This window comes from Euprymna scolopes, chromosome 23, assembly GCF_053919585.1.
Source record: "Euprymna scolopes isolate OS-2025 chromosome 23, ASM5391958v1, whole genome shotgun sequence".
In the NCBI taxonomy this organism is placed as follows: domain Eukaryota; kingdom Metazoa; phylum Mollusca; class Cephalopoda; order Sepiida; family Sepiolidae; genus Euprymna; species Euprymna scolopes.
The window spans coordinates 5194620-5212066 of record NC_136504.1 but is presented as its reverse complement, the minus strand read 5'-3'; positions in this window follow the sequence as shown (position 1 = coordinate 5212066).

The window sequence follows — 17447 nt, the reverse complement described above, 5'->3', positions numbered from 1 at the left end:
GTAACCTCTCTCCCACAGAAGAGACGTTGCGAGCCTTTTTTTTTTTTTTTTTTTTTTACACAGTGATCACCACTTATCAAGGCCCCGAAGCCACTCAGGGATAAGGGTTATTGCAAGTACATCACGTTAGTGAGGAGATTTTATGAAGTGTTTAATTAGGGGGGCGGTTCATTAGGAATTTGTTAACATTAGACTTGAAGACATCCAAGTTGTAGTCCGGAGGGAAGCAGGCAGACGGAACAGAGTTCCACAGGCGTGCAGTTCTAAGAAAGAAGCTTTGCTCATGAAATCCGCGTTTTGATTTAGGCACAGATATAGAGTGGGGGAAATTTTTTACAGTGGATTCAGCTAGACGGGTGTTTTTCGTGAAAGTTTGGCGAGGGGGGACCAGGGATTGGAGTTCAGACGAGCACCTGCCATGAAAATAACGATAAAACAAGGATAGGCTCGCAACGTCTCTTCTGTGGGAGAGGGGTTGCAGGGTAGAAAAAAGGGCATCCCCCACTAAACCACAAAGTCTATTTTGTACTCTGTCAAGGCATGATAGGCTGTTTTTGGCAGCTCCTGCCCAGATATGGCAACAGTATTCCATCCTTGGCCGTACTTGGCTTTTATATAGATAGAGAATTGCATCCTTGTTTTATCGTTATTCCCATGGCAGGTGCTCGTCTGAACTCCAATCTCTGGTCCCCCATTCGCCAATCTTTCACGAAAAACACCCGTCTTGCTGAATCCACTGTCAAAAATTTTCCCCACTCTTTATCTGTGCCTGAATCAAAACTTAGATTCCTATACAAAGGAGAGAGCATGTTCGAGAAGACGATCAAGTTAGAGACAAGGATGAGATGCGAAGGTACGCTTGGGAAGACAATCACGTGACAGCCGTCACACCAAAACGAGATATTACGCGTGTGGGAAGAGTGAGAAATTAAATGTTGTTTTATAACAACAATAATAACAACAACAACAAAATGTGTAGATGTTCTTTCCTAATTTCTGTCGCATTTATGACTGAGACACTAAAGTGTTGGGCCCCAACGTTACAATAATACAAAGCTACTACTACTGTCGATTAGAACAGACGTAAGAGTAATAGCAGCTACGATGTGAATACACACTCATCAATTTTTCCAAATAAAACTACAACCCCGCATGCAATTACATGCGAAGTCATAAACAGATGCTTATGATTGCTACTACTACTACTACTACTACTACTACTACTATTATAATTCTGAATGAAATGATAACTAAACCCTTATTTAGCATACTTCTATTTATAATTGCGATTTCACTAATGTAAGATTATATTCAAGACTGGATTCAGATAGGCAAAATGGAGTAGTTGATAGAGTTGGAAAGTGAATAACACACATATTTACTTAAACTAGCCGAACCTAAAGAAATTCCACAGCAGCATCTTTCATATGTAATATATTGCTTCTTGCTGGGCATTCTGTGGACGTTCAGCGTGAATAAAGACCCTGCGATATTATTGTAGGCTTTTTGTTAAATTGTAAATGTATTTTCTAAGTACTCTTGTTAATGAAGTGCCAGAATATATCTGGTTATTATGGTTTATGTCCAATATTCCTTTACGAGTCTCTGACATATTTCCATTGTATGGACTCCCAACGTGAACAGAAACCCCATGATATCATTACAATATTTTCGTTAGAATTTATATTACTCTTGGATCCTAGCATATAATCCTACTATAATCATGCATTCTGGAGAAGTAGTTATGGATGCGGCATTACGGTGATGCGAGAGATGTTGGGGAAATGGAAAAAGTTTGAGACCTTGAAGGTTATATAAAATCTTCGGGAATTAGCTAGAACATGACGAAACAGGATACGCACGCTTATTGACGACTAACATGCCGAGGCAATGTCACGTCAGAATTTTAGCACTGACGTTAGAAACGTATATAGAGATCGAGGGAAAGAGAGTGAAAAGTAGGAGAAATAGAATAAAGAAAAGAGGCGTGGCGATTTGAAAAGTACGATAGAAGGGACACTGATCTGATCTCTCCAACTACCTGTTAAGAAGTGAGCCAGCCGATGCGGGGCTTCTAGATAGACTTACGGAAACAATACAACTGGTTGTAACTAAAATAATGTTAATCAGAAAAAGTAGAATATACTTACGAAAAAGTAGGAACTTGGTAGTAAAATACGAGACGAGAATTAGAAAGAAAGAAGAGAGCAAATACTTGTGTTGCATAAACATGACTGCGATTAGTGTGGTAAACTTAGAAAATAAATACCTTTTCCTTTAAAGTAAAAGGTGTTATATTCTTTGCGAGTGTCGCTACACACAACGTTGGGGTTCAATTTTAAACGTATTAAAGACGTTACAGTTAGTCATCCTTAAGAGCATGCATTCCAATAGCAATAATTCTGTGCTTACGGGCAATTTATGGACCGATTGGCAAAACCTTAAAGTTCACTCGAATTATTAGAAAATTAATGTCTTCTGAAACCTAATTACAAATTAAACGACCAGTAGGAGAACACGATAATATTATTTCATAATAAAAGAAAGATACTACCTCGACCCCTCCAAACATTCACAATGAGATAAAGTGAAGTATCGATTAAGGATAGATCGATCACTCGGAAGATTGGTGCTACGTTTTTATCGCTCGCAAAGATTACCTTCATTTCTAGTCCGCTTTAATTAAAATCTAAACCCCAGACAAAGCAAATATATATATATATATATATATATATATATATATATATATATATATATATATATATATATGTGTGTGTGTGTGTGTGCGTATGTGTGTGTATGTGTGTGTGGGGGGGTGTGGGTGTGGAAGTGTTATGTCCTTTTTATCAGCTGTCTAATTAGAGGCGTAATTAAAACACAAGAAAGGATAGTTAAAGAGTTTCAAAAGAAAAAAATTACTTACACATATATATGTATAAATGTATATATATATATATATATATATATATGAACTTACAAATGAAGTCAATAATAAAGTTCGTTAACTCGCCATTAATTACCTTACATTTTGATACATATATACGTTTTGACATATATATATATATATATATATATATATATATATATGTATATATACATATTAGTATCTGTGTATAATATTTTATGAATTTACATAATATCTATTGTACTTCTTTTCAGTATTTTCATAATATGTTAGAAGAACTTAAATAAACGCACTTGAACACGCCGTAACGTGTCCGAACGACTGAAATATTTTTTCTAATGTATCATTTATGTGGGTAGAGCTAGATTGTAACTCATAATATTTATATATATATATATATATATATATATATATATATATATATATATATATATATATATATATATATATGGTAATTACGCTACACAGAATGTTCGGGCTTTTTTATTCTCGTAACGATTCGTCACTCTTCACCATAAAAACAAAATTCATTCCGTTTTGTTTATAAACTTACGTGATGCTTACTCCGCTAGTATACTTACCATATTCCTTGTTATGCACTTTCATATGCTTCCGGGTTTATCAGGTCGATGTTCACTAGTATGTATCTTTGTTCGTTTTTTATGAGGATAATAGAATATATATATACCGGAACATATATATATATATATATATATATATATATATATATATATATATATATATATATATATATATACATACATATATACATACATACATGCATATATATATATATATATATATATATATATATAACTAATTCATTTAATCACATAAATTAATATACGCAATTATTATTTCATGCGTAGACTTCAAGTATTTACTTCAACAGTGATCAATCCACAGGTAGAGGTACGTAGTAAGTTATAAAATATATATTGCAAGTAAGTTAAACAGAATAAGCCTGACGAATGCTAACGTGGATGAAACGCGGAATATTCTTTGTAGCCTAAGTGTCATATATATATATATATATAAATATATATATATAAAGATAGATATATTGATAGATAGATAGATAGTAAGATAATTATAAACATTCTTAGTGCAGACAAATTTCAGAAATTTATTAAAATAAACATAATTGTTTATTTAAAGATACAATTTCGAGACATAAAAATCTTTAATAAAATACAGAAAAGTTTTATGTTATAAAACATTCAGCACTGCCATCAGATGTTAACAAAATTTGTTTAAGTGGTCCAGTCATGTGAAAATGCTATAACCTGCTCATATGTGGGGGCTATAATAAAATATGCGCTTCATAGGAGATTTCAAACTTTACATTTTATACTTTGAAAGTGATAGTGCGTTCTAGTTATAAATTATTCTATATGTATTGCATTTAAACCCCAAACAAGGCACAGTGCCACTTTGATGTTAGGGGGCTGATAACTGGGACAAAATCAGCAGCAATACTATCTAGGAAATTGAGCAGCAACATGTCTGTTTGCATTAAACTTGAACTTCTGCATGTCAGAACAGTATGGGAAGCATTAACCCGGAACAGGAATTCATATTTTTTTTGGTACTATAGAAGGAAGCATCAGGATAAGAAGCTTCCCTATATCTAGGGATTTTTGTGTAAAAGTGTGATTTTGTTGCTTGTTGGGTTTGTCGGGAGTATTTAGTCTAGGAAGGGACATCAGCTGTTGTTTGATGGAACACTTACTTGTAAACCAGGCAGAGAGGTGCAACGTTTCGTCGATGGGACAACATTTGAAACCTAGCTGGTACCGCGGCACGTATTATGTTGGCGACTCTCTTTTAAAAGAGGAAGAGACGAGTAGAAGATTAGCCAGCCAAATGTGGCACCAATACCCTATACACGGGCGAATGGTGACCTTGTAAAGTACAGGATACTCTCAGGTGTAAGTAACTTTTTAGCACGGTAGCGACAGCTCACCTTCTTTGCAATGTCTTTAAAGTATGTATTCCAACTCATTTTCCCGTGACTAATAATCCGAGTAGCGTGAACGAAGTACTTTCATGTGATATATCATTAGTCCTGGTTATTAGTGGTTGAGAAGGTTTATTGTAATTATTTAATGAAAGAAGCTTAGGTTTGGCAGCATTGAATGTGATCATCTATTTTTATCCCCATTTCACTACAGATTGAAAGTCTTCCTCTAAGGTTTCTGATATTGCCGTGGGCACGTGTTAATTCGCTGTCCCCTGATGTATGTTACAGGGAGCGGTGTCGTCAGCGTATATACACATCTCAGAGACAATTTATCAGGGGTATACATATAAATATATATTAAGATGTTTTCGTTGAATACATAACATTTTAAGAAGTTGTTGTGGGGGAACCACCCTCCAAATGGACCAATCCATCGTCCATATAAACTTACTCATAGCGATCCCGTGGTAGGGATCTAATCCCAGAGCGACCCTCGCATGCTCAGTGAAATACCAACAATTCCCGTTTGTAACCTTTCCGTTGTTTTCATGTAATACATGTTTTAAACTCTTATCCGTTTTTCTGTTCTTCGTGTGGCTATTTACGAGCCATAACAGTGGCAACATTGGATTCGAGAGACATACTCACGTCTAAAATAGTTTTCTGAAAACATTCACAGCGTTGGACTCAAATATTTATCACACCTGAAAAAGTGCCCAGCATAACACTTGCGACTGAATGCGTCGGGGAATTTTTGTTTAAAAGTCATATTAACAACTGTGTTAATTGACCCACCCTAAAAAACAGATGAGTACGAAACGAAAAGGAGTTGGGGGAAAAAGAAAATGTTGTCGCTACTTAAAAGGTAAATTTTTACTTTCTAAAAGAACAAAAAAGAAAAAAATATTCGTCGCTGTTTTTCTCTTCTTAAATGTAATCGTTGCTTTATTTTTTCTTCCAAAGGGAAATATACACTTTTCTTGTTGGACGATGGACTGGTTCCTTAGATAAATAGCTTTTCAGCTTGTTTTATTGTCCTCAGAACAAATCCGAATGATTTTGTTAAATCCAATCAGACAATAAAAGTTTTCCTAACCAGACAACGAACGTTTTAAAATTTCTAAATACATCCAGACAGAATGGACGAATTAAAATTAGCGTCGGCACATCTGTGTAAACTGCAAATTGAACCGGTCGACTCCAACAACGTACAGAGAAACTACAAGATGAATTTCCAACTCAAGCGGCCGAAGCTCAAAAACAGTGGCCAGAACGCCAATCACGAACAGAGGAACTACTTGCAGAAATCGTAAAGAATAACGCGCACACAGAAAGCAATTAAGTTTTTTCGCTAATTAAAATATGGTCCGCAATAAATAATTTAATTGCGAAGAAAATGAAAAATCATTCGCAGCCTGTTTCAGGAGATATGAAGACTTTTTTTTTAATATCGACTGTGGTAACTGGTCTGACCAGAAGAAGATCAGACTGCTGCTAAGAAAACTTGAAACAACTGAACATGACAAATTCTAGGACCAAATCTCCCCTCGGAAAACCGCGGAGTTATCTTTCAATGAGACGGTAAATCTAATAACAGAACTATTTTCCCCGAAAACGTCTCTTTTTCATAAGTGATGATGTTTGAGTGTGACCAAAGACGATAATAATGACTTTGCAACGTACGCAGCAGTAGTAAACACACATTGTCATGACTTTAAGTTGTCTGAATTTACAGCAGACATATTTAAATGCCTTGTTTATTCACAAGGTTTAACTTCGGGAAAAGATGCGGAAATCAGGCGCAGAGTTCTTACTAAGTTTGAAACTGAACTGAAATAAACACTGCAAAAATTGACTGAGAATTCTCAAAATGCGGAAATAAAAGATGCGAGAAATATCGAATAAGCCGCATCGCAAATATAATAAAAAAATAACTAAGAAAAAATGTCGAGACGGAACAGAGGAAATTATCCCCCAAAGTCAGAAAAGTCAAAAGCACCGAGTCCTTGCTTCAGATGTGATTGTAAAGACTGGTCAACGATTGCCCATTCATCATAAAAAGATGCTATAAATGTAATAAAATCAGACATAAAAGCTCTCACTGCAGGAAACATCCGAAAAAAGCCGGGTACATCAAGGAATACCTAGGGATGTCATAGATGAAAACCTACGCAAATAATTCTCGGCAAGCACATTAATATAAATAATAATTATTATTTTAAATTTAAACGAAAGAAAAAATGAGAAAATTAAGTCATTATAGAATAAAACATAAAGAAAAACATTAAACCGTATGAAGGGTAATAGCAAATTAAATTGGTAGGAAAATGGAATATAATGATAAAAATTAAAGCCAAAGAATTAATAGGAACAATTAATTGTGATAGTAAAATTAAAAATAAAAATTATACATTTAAACCAAATAACGAATAATTGCAACTTACACTCATAGAAACATTAAAATAAAGAGAAAACATTTAATGCAAGAAAATAATACTTGCTAAATTAAGTTATATTAAAATTAAAAATTAAAATTAAATACTAAACCCCATGAAAGATGATACAAAGTAAAAATTACAACCATAGAAAAGATTAAAGCCAATTAAAGTGACAATAAAATTAAAATATAAAATTTAAAATTTAAACAAAACAAGGCATAGTTGCAAATTAATGTGATAGCAAAATGAAAAGTATAAATTAAGATTAAAAATTAAAATCAGATAAAAAATGAAAGACAATTAATGTGACAATAAAATAATTAAAAAATAAGATTAAAACTGCAAACTAAGCAATGTATGATAGCAAATTAAAGTGATAGTTTAATTAAATTTAAACATTCAACAAAAATACACAAAGGATAATAAACACATTAAGTTATATTAATAAAAAAAAGATTAAAACTTAACACCACAAAATTGATGGTAGCAAATGCATATGATAATAAAGATAACATTAACAATTAAGAATACATTTTTTTTGCAAAATTTCCTCCAATTCTAGTTTTTATAGTTATATATCTTAACTGTCTGCGAACAATATTTATTTCAAAATTTAAAAAAAAAATGCTTCTGTTAATGCTGTCTTACACTTAAACTTTAAAAAGGTGTACATTGCTTAAATCTTTAATGTTCTATTTATATTGTTTATAATAGAGACACAATTATGTATGCATTGTTTATAATAAAGAAGAACTGTTATTTAAATAAATCGTTTTGTGGATAATGTTACCTTCCCCCTGCTTACTTACAACTGCCTCTTTCTGAAATACGTTTACATGTTTGTATGATAACGTACATATGACTACAGAAATTTACTCCCCTTAAGTGACATATGGTTCTAGTGTATTTTGCCACTTACACCCCAGTCTTACTAAAAAAACATGCCATACCCTGAACACTACCCTGAACATTACCTTGAATAATACCTTGAACCATGCCATGCCCGCCAGATTAGTACGCATAAGCTAAAGGACAGTGCAATTCCCATTTTATGTTCCTTATTAGTATTTGCGCGTGTGAATCCTGACAGCAATAATCTAAGTAAAATTTCGGGCAAATAATCTGATAACCCAACCCTCACTAAAATACGGAGTGTCTATTCCGAAAGTCGTTCTTGGATGTGTCCATTCTGAAAGCCGAGGTGTTAGGGGTTGAGCAACAACAGCAACAACAGCTGTACTATAATTTTACATGAGAGAAGAAGTATGTTACCACCGGGCAACGACGGTTAACGGGTCCTGCTATCTAATAATAAATATTAAAAATCAAAACTAAGGAAAAGATGAAAACAATAATAGTATTTAAAAAGGAGTTACAAATTAAAACCAAGGAAAGGTTTAACACGATTTAAAATAATAGTTAAATAAAAAAGGTGATTAAAAATTAAAACAAAGAAAAGCATTAAATTAATTTAAAGTGATAGTTAATTTAAAAATAAGGATTACAAATTTAAACCAAGATCAGTATTAAGATAAATTAAAGTGATAGAGTAAAAATAAAAATTAAAACCAAGGGGATAATAAAAACAATTTAAAGAAATAGTTAAATAAAAATATCTATTAAAAACTTAAGCAAAAAAAAAAGGATTAAAAAGAATTAAGCGATAGTTAAATAGAAAAAAAGAATTTAAAATAAAAACCAATTAAATGATTAAACCGCCTTAAAGTGATAATTAAATTAAAAATAACTATTAAAAATTAAAACCCTGAAAAAACGGAAAACACATTAAATTGGTAGTCTATGAATATAACAAACACAATATGTACATCTTTTGTGCATGTGCATGCCCGGAAAAAGCTTTGTTCGGGGGAGGGGGCTCGAGGCGGTTACTTTTTCTTAGAACCTTTTATATGCTACATAGATTATAATATTTACTGTTTACGAAACAAGCTCGCGTATATCATTAATTTGGGCGACTTTTAAACATATCTTCGAGCGTTATCGTCGAGATTTTTTTCACTCGCCGCGTCTTTGTTTCGCTTTTCAGTACAAAAGCGAAACGTAGTCCATAGCATAAATATTAAAACTTAAAACCAAGGAAAAGAAAAAAGACATTTTAAAAAGTGAACAGGTCTTACCTTCAAATGCATTCGGTTCTAGTTCCACAGTTTAGAAAATTTTACAATTTTTTAAATGTTTATTAGGTCTTATAAGCTAAGTTCACAGTCACTTTTATTTTTTCCAGTAATAATTTTCTTTCAAGGCTCTACAAAGAAAAAACTATGACATACAATACTTCATTTTCCAATTTTATTTTATAAACAACCGAAACAAAATATACACTGATAGTGAAAAAGGTGCAGTCGTTACGTCGCAAATTGACAAACAGTTTAAAACAAATAAATAAATACGAATCTGAGTCGGCATTTTTTTTAACATGAAGGTTTTCATTATCGTTATTTTTGGCGCCACATGCAAAAAGGCTTTCGCTTCCACATGTTCATTTTTGCCTGTTTCGCTTTTCTCTTTCTTCCAACCGCACGCCGTTCACAGCCAGTCATTTCTCGCCTTCGCTTTACACAGCCATTCTCTTTGGCACCGACCTTTATTCTCTCCGAGCAAGTGTTTCATTATTCTCCTTTTTTTCCTCTTACGTACACTTTCTAATTTTCATATGCGCGATTTTCTGCTATTGCTGCTGTTAATCCCTTCGCAGTCCGGATATCCTTCGCTGCAGCTGATACTTTGTACGCGCTCATATGCACTATGTTATACACCTTCCCTTTTTCCAGAAATATTAGTGTCTGTTCGACATTTCCATTTTATACATTTTTTTTTAGAAATTCCTTTACTTATATATTCTAAATTTTTTACATTTGTAAACATTAATCAATTATTTCAAATATGTAAACGCAACTTTTTACTACGTTGAAAAGAAAAACTTAGTCAACTGTTTTAATAGCGAGAATGTATGTTTTCCCTTTTTCAGAAATGTCACTTAAGCAGTGTTGAAGTGTTTCAGATTCGTTGTGTAAGAATACAGTTTTAAGACCAAGTAAGTTTTCATAGTCTTTCATATTTGTTGGTCCTGACTCTGTAAATTCATCAAACTGAAACTGATAGTGTTATTTTAGTAATAAAATCAGGTTATTTTTTATTGCCAATCTTCATAGCACATTTGTTATAATGTTAATTGTGTTTTATACATATTTATTTGTTCTGTATGAGATTTTTCTCGAAGCTATTTTTCTTATTTTCTTACATCAACCCTTGATTTCCTCTTAATATCCTATCAGTAATAACATATGATTCATTGTTCATTGATAGAATCTTACGCCAACTGTCCAAATAGTTTTGCTTGGTTAAAATTGTTTCCTTGAGACCATGGACTGAACTAATTATAACATTGTTCTAGGCGTATGACTAATTTGTTCTTTATTGCCTAGTTACTTTAAAGGATATTTTTTGGAAAGAGCAATAATTAATCTAAACGTTTGTATAGCCCTTTATTGTCTCTGTTGTCTTAATTTAGCAGAAGGAAACAAGAACAGGAAAGGGAAAAAACAGATCAAACGACCAGAAGTCTTACCTCGAGGTTGCCGGGCGAGGTTGGGCGAAGGGGAAAGAGAAATCAAGATGGCACCCATAGTTTTAAAAAGTGTGCTTTCGTGGAAGTCACGCGAAATCAAACGAAATCACGCGGGAGACATGTATAAAAGGATTTGACAGGTTAGGTCGAGGAGAGGCAGATAGACGAAGGTTGGTGACAGTGGAGATCTCGAACCCGGCGATTGTTGTCTTGCAAAGACGAATTCTTTTTTCGTTTTTTTATTTCTTTAATTTTGCTGTCCTAAACCAGGAACACTTCAGTCTGTTAACTGCTCAGCTCCTGCTTTGGCAAGATTTTTGAAGACAATTTCAGTGTATATTTGTTTCTTAAGTGCTCCGACCCTGGTGAGGGTGATTATTTGAGACAATAACCTAACTGGACCTAACAGAATATAGTCATTATCCGTGTCCCCGGCTTAATTAGATATCAGCATTATACAACAATTATTGCAATTTTTTTTCTTTTTCATGTAAGAATACAGATTTACTTTATCATTAAGCATCGGCAGATCTGTCTGATCTGAGCACTGTTTATTCAGTAACTACTCTCTAATTTCTGCTATCATCTAAGTTTCCGTGTTTATAAACTGTCCCACCAAAATCCAGTCACTAACTTTTGATGACTAGGTTACGTGCATACCCTGGAAATTTTATCAATTTTCCGACTTCTGTTCACAACTTTCGGACTTTCTATAGAAAGAAAATGTCGCTATATACATATTCTGTCTCTATAACCAAGGATTCTGAACACAAAACATCCTTCTACCACAGCGGCAATGCAAGCCGCCGCGCACTATCGCAAAAATAGCTCCAGCCACAAATAATGATGTTCATGTATGTCGAGAACGTCACACAGTCTTGCTTTTATTTTCAAATAAAAACTACTGAACATTTTAATATTCCAAAGTTCTATATTCGTCTGAATCCACGTAGTAAATTACCGACAAACAAAAGCATCAGAAACGCCAAAAAATCTCACAAATGAAACAAAAGTATTTATAAGTGGCTCGAAACAGTCTATGCTTAAAATGATCGTGTCTTTTTTTTTTAGTTTTTTTATAAAAAAGTAAAACCTATACAATGTCTTCATAATTAATAATCATTTTTCACCATGGCAGGATTACAGTCAATTATAAACGACCCATAAGCTTAGAATAAAATTACTATCCTTTAAAAAAATAAAATCAGCATATTTTTTTTATTTTATTTTGAGATACTTAAATATTTTAGTACTTAATTTAGTACTAATATCTACTTTTTACACACGTTATTCATTTATTTTAGTTAAACAAAACCTCCATTTATGTTTTCCTCACATTTTAAAACTTTATAAATTCATAACAATAAAACTGGATATACAACTTAAACAGTCTAAACACAAACGTATAAAAATATATTCAAGCCAAAATAATATACTACAATTTCTCTCTAAAAAAGAACACGTTATTTGCTACATTAAAATGAGTATGGCACAATATTACTTCTGTTAATGTATAACCGGTCGTAAGACTAAGCATCTTTAACATATGACTGATAGAACATCATAAATTTAAAAGTGAGCAAACAAGAAGAAAAAAAAATGTACTCCCTGAATTATGCAGGATATCATTTTTATGTTTTCCACTCTTACAGGTGTAGAGATATCGTCAAAGCGGGGTTAGCCTTAGGATGCAAAATATATGGACAACGATTGACCACGTTCGTGGAAACAATGCCGATCGGAATGTCGGACGATACCAAATAAAAAGAGACCCATGTGAGAGGAGAGAAGTACGACACCACACAAATGGCGTAGCAGCGGCAGACTCGCTATGCAGTTATCAGGCTTTTTCAATCAGTCATTAAAATTTCATTCGTATAAAACTAAAATGATATATATTTTTTATAACCAGCTGCGTGTGTATTCTATTTTCATCAGAGTGCCTAAGTCTAAAAAATGACAAAAAATGTTGTTTTTTAATTGAACAGACTACAAATAAATTAACGTCTTGACCCAAATCGTCGTCGTCGTCGTCGTCGTCGTCGTCGTCGTCGTCGTCGTCGTTGTCGTCGTCGTCGTCGTCATCATCATCATCATCATCATCATCATCATCATCATCATCGTCATCGTCAAAGTGAAATTTAACAGTATTAGGGGTATAAACTGTTTATATAAGAGCAAGATACGTATGCATCCAATTCAATCCTGCTTATTGCATATAAATATTTTGGAAAATAAATGGCTACATAATTGAATTCGGTTTAAATATTGAAAGGACTTCATACGAGTTTAACATTAGGTCGTGAGGAAATACTGAAGAGGTACAAGGAGGTAATTTAAAAACATCATTTGTGATCAACCGTCATAACACAAGTTGGCCCTCCCAATAGTTGATAATAACAAAAAAGTAATTATATAAGCACTAAGAAGTAATTAAGCAGTTAATTGAGGATACATTTTTATTCAGGAGATTGTCTCTATCTGTGAAAGTAGTAATAAAGAGTTTTCACTCAAACACAAGTTAGAACGTGAGTTGAGAGATTTTCAAGTGGCTGTTTACCTCAAGATGTCTTATTAGGCCACAGCTGTCAGGTTTTGCTCTTTTAAATCCGTATAGTCTGCGGCCAACGATGTTCGCTTTTATACACTGCAACACTTCTCTTTCTTCAACTGTGTAATTTTTCTTATATATTAACTGCTTATCTTTTAACACCCTGTTGACTATTTTATAAATCATTAAGATTGCGTTTGCTATTCTGTTATACAACATATTACAAATGTCACGAACGGAAAATGTCATAGTGGTGTGATCTTCCAGTAGAAGTTTATTTGAAGAATTCTAAAAGTTGTGGGAGAACTATCTTGCTGCAAAAAGTTTTGATTTGAAAGTATATCTGTAAGCATTAGTTAACAAGGCAAAGATTATACATACGACTATATGTATAGATTATCCAAAAAAACGATGAAGCTTTAATGAAGAATAACGGACTTTAAAGTGTTATATGGTCATGAGAAAACAGTTCAACGAAAAAAATGACAAATTTATGTATGTATCTTCTAAAAATGCGGATACTAGATAACAAAGTGGAATTTTTCTCACAAAGGTATTTTAATATTATAAGCGAAGTTGTACACACTCACTCATACACACACACACAAATATATGTGTGTGTCTGTCTGTCTTTCTGTCTGTCTGTCTGTCTGGTTGTCTGTCTGTCTGTCTGTCTGTCTCTCTCTCTCTCTCTCTCTCTGTATACATATACAAGGTATGCGTAAATGGACTGAAAAATAAACACATTTAAAAAAAAGAACATTTAGTGACTTTTTGGACAGTCCTTATATATATTTATATATATATATATATATATATATATAATTTATTTATACAAACATTGATGCCTACATATGTGCATAAATGTTTCTGTAATAACCCGCGTTCGGGGATGACTTTTTTTTTTTTTTGGTTCAGGGATAAGGGTTATTGTAAGTGCATTATGTTAGTGTGGAGATTTGATGAAGTGTTTACTTAAGGGGGAAGTTCATTAGGAATTTGTTTACGTTGAACTTGAACATATCCAAGTTGTAGTCAGGTGGGAAGAAGGCAGACGGAACAGGGTTCCACAGGCGTGCAGTCCGAAGAAAGAAGCTTTGTTCATGGAATCCACGTTTTGATGTGAAAGATTGGCGAGAGGGAACCAGAGATGGGAGTTCAGACGAGCACCTGCCATATCGCCGATAACTGATATTTCAAACAAAAACATTTTCTTATTTCGTTTACAAGCAAGAATGCAACATGGGTGGGGGTTATGAGCCGGTAGAGGATAAGTAAGGTCTTTGAAGATAATAAACATCTTTTTTTATTTCCCATTTTTTCTTTTCTCTATATTCTCTTTTTAAGTTTATCTATCCCATCTTTTGGTTTTTACGGCATAAGGTACTTGAGAATGTAGTATTTTTTCTCGCAGTCAGTAAATTCAAAATATTCCCTGTGACTATTGAGTACTGGCCGGTGTCTTTCAATTCACACACACACACGCACACGCACACATATACGTACACACATATACGCACGCATTAGAAGCAACCATACGCTTATACCTATATATATATATATATATATATATATATATATATATATATATATATATATATATTGTTATATAGTTATATAGTTATATATATATATATATATTCTGATAAGTAAACACATATGAGTGTCTGATTTTTCGAGTATTTATCATATGATTAATTAAATATCGATATATAATAGATATGTATAATCAATATCTTTATCTCTATCTATTCAATCTCTTGTCTTATCTCTTTATTTCTCCCTCTATACACAAACACAATTTTAATTGTATGCACGTATATAAATATATGTGAGTATTTTATGATTATAAAAATCGCTTATCGAATTTGTAGACGATGTCCATTCAGATTATCTTAGTAGGGAAGGTTTTGTAAGACTTCCTGTAATCTTTAATCTAACTTCATTTTTTATGTTCTTATTTATTCGAATTTTAATCAAATGTTCCCTCTATTTCGGATTTTAATAATAGATGAAAACAGCAAGATAAATACAATAATTAAATCATAAGTTATATTATAAATATTCTTTCACTACATATATATCTATATACCTTTATCTATATCAATCTATCTATCTATATATATATGTATGTATATATACATATATATATATATATATATATATATATATATAGAGAGAGAGAGAGAGAGAGAGAGATTTACTGGAAGATCATTAATAACAAACTCACATCCCCACACACAAATAAAGTGTTTTATATATAAATATATATATACATATTATTTCATTCAATTTAGGTAAGCAAATATCATTAGTCGCGAGAATGTGTCTGCTTCTTCAGTTTAAAAAGAATTTATCAACGACAATAACAGCCTTTGATCTTAATCCAGATATGATCTTTCCTGAACGTTAAAACACAACAGCAAAATAGTAAAAGCAAAAACAAAAAAAGAACAAGTATAAAAGCCATTGATAAGACCTCTATTTTAAAATAATAACTTCAGTATTTTTATTTTGGAGACGTACGTCTGTTTAAAGAAAGAGGGCGGCTTCTTTTTATCTCGCCTGATGAAGTATTTTAAGACTGAACCAGTATATTCATTGTCATGACTAATCATGAAGTTATTTACTTAAATTGAATAAAATAATATATTTTTCATTTTCACTTAGCACTATTACTCCACTCTAAAGATCATTAATTTTTATTTTGTCTATTGATTAGCATAAACAATTCAAGTTTCTATCAAATGAAGTCTTTTTAATGTCCATATAACTTATAATATCGCGTAAACTGTATCAAGACATTTGCTTATTGAATTTATGCTTCATTGTCCATAGCAGACGTATTGCTTGTTATATCATAGTGAAAAGGGTATACTTGACAATACGACACTTTATTAAATGTTGCATGTGATTTCCAAAGTAAAAAAAAACATCTCCAGAATCGAAACCGTAGCAGTCAAAGATAATGACGTTACCATTGTACCACCGTTACATACATATGAACTGCTTAAAAATTAAAATTATGAATAAACTAAGATGACGGTTCATAAGCCATAAGAACTTTTACAATTTTTTACTCATTTTGACCCCCTAAAATCTAACGGCCCATAAAAGACCAGCTATAAAAAATCCAATCAGATGAGGCTCCTAGCGCTTCTCTGCGACTTTTAGTTTCGGAAGTGATAGAGTTTGAAAATATGGAGACAGGCATATAGCCTTTTATATAATCGACTAAAGGGGTGGGGGTGTCTGGGTTTCCTCGATCGTAACATAATTATTAATATGATGTTTTAATTCGTCTAGATCATTAATACATCATCACCCGAATTGCGAAGTAATTTTGTTTCTTTGGTGCAAGTAAAGTTAGAATTAAAAATAGTTAATTTTGGGACAGCTATCTTGTTACGCATCCTCTATTTTTTAATTTGATAATTGTAAATGATAATGTATATTAAATATTACTGTTATGACAAGCTTTTGGGTTTGACCTTTATTCCTGATCTGAAATGGAACACATACATTAAATTCATTGGCAAGGTCGCTGAAAAAATCGTGGGACCCTTCCATCGATCTAGTAGATATGCCACTGCTGATGCAATTCCCTGCCTATATAAAAGCCAGCTACGTTCAAGGAGTGAGTATTGTTGGCACATCTGGGCAGGAGCTTCTAAAAAGTCTTATCCCTCCTTGACAGAGTTCAAAATAAATTTCGTAACCTCGTAGGGGATGCCCTTTTCTCTTCTCTTCAACCTCTTTCTCATAGAGAGGTTGCGAGCCTATATCTGCTTTATCGTTTCCTCATCGCAAGCGGTCATCTGAGCTCCAATCTATGCCCCCCCTCGCCAAACTTTCACGAGAAACACTCGTCTAGCTGAAAATTCTATGAATTATTTCCCCACTCTTTATCTGATCCTAAACTAAAACGTAGATTCCATGAACAAATCTTCTTTCTTAGAACTGCACACCTGCGGTTGCCTGCTTTCCAGCTGACTACAATA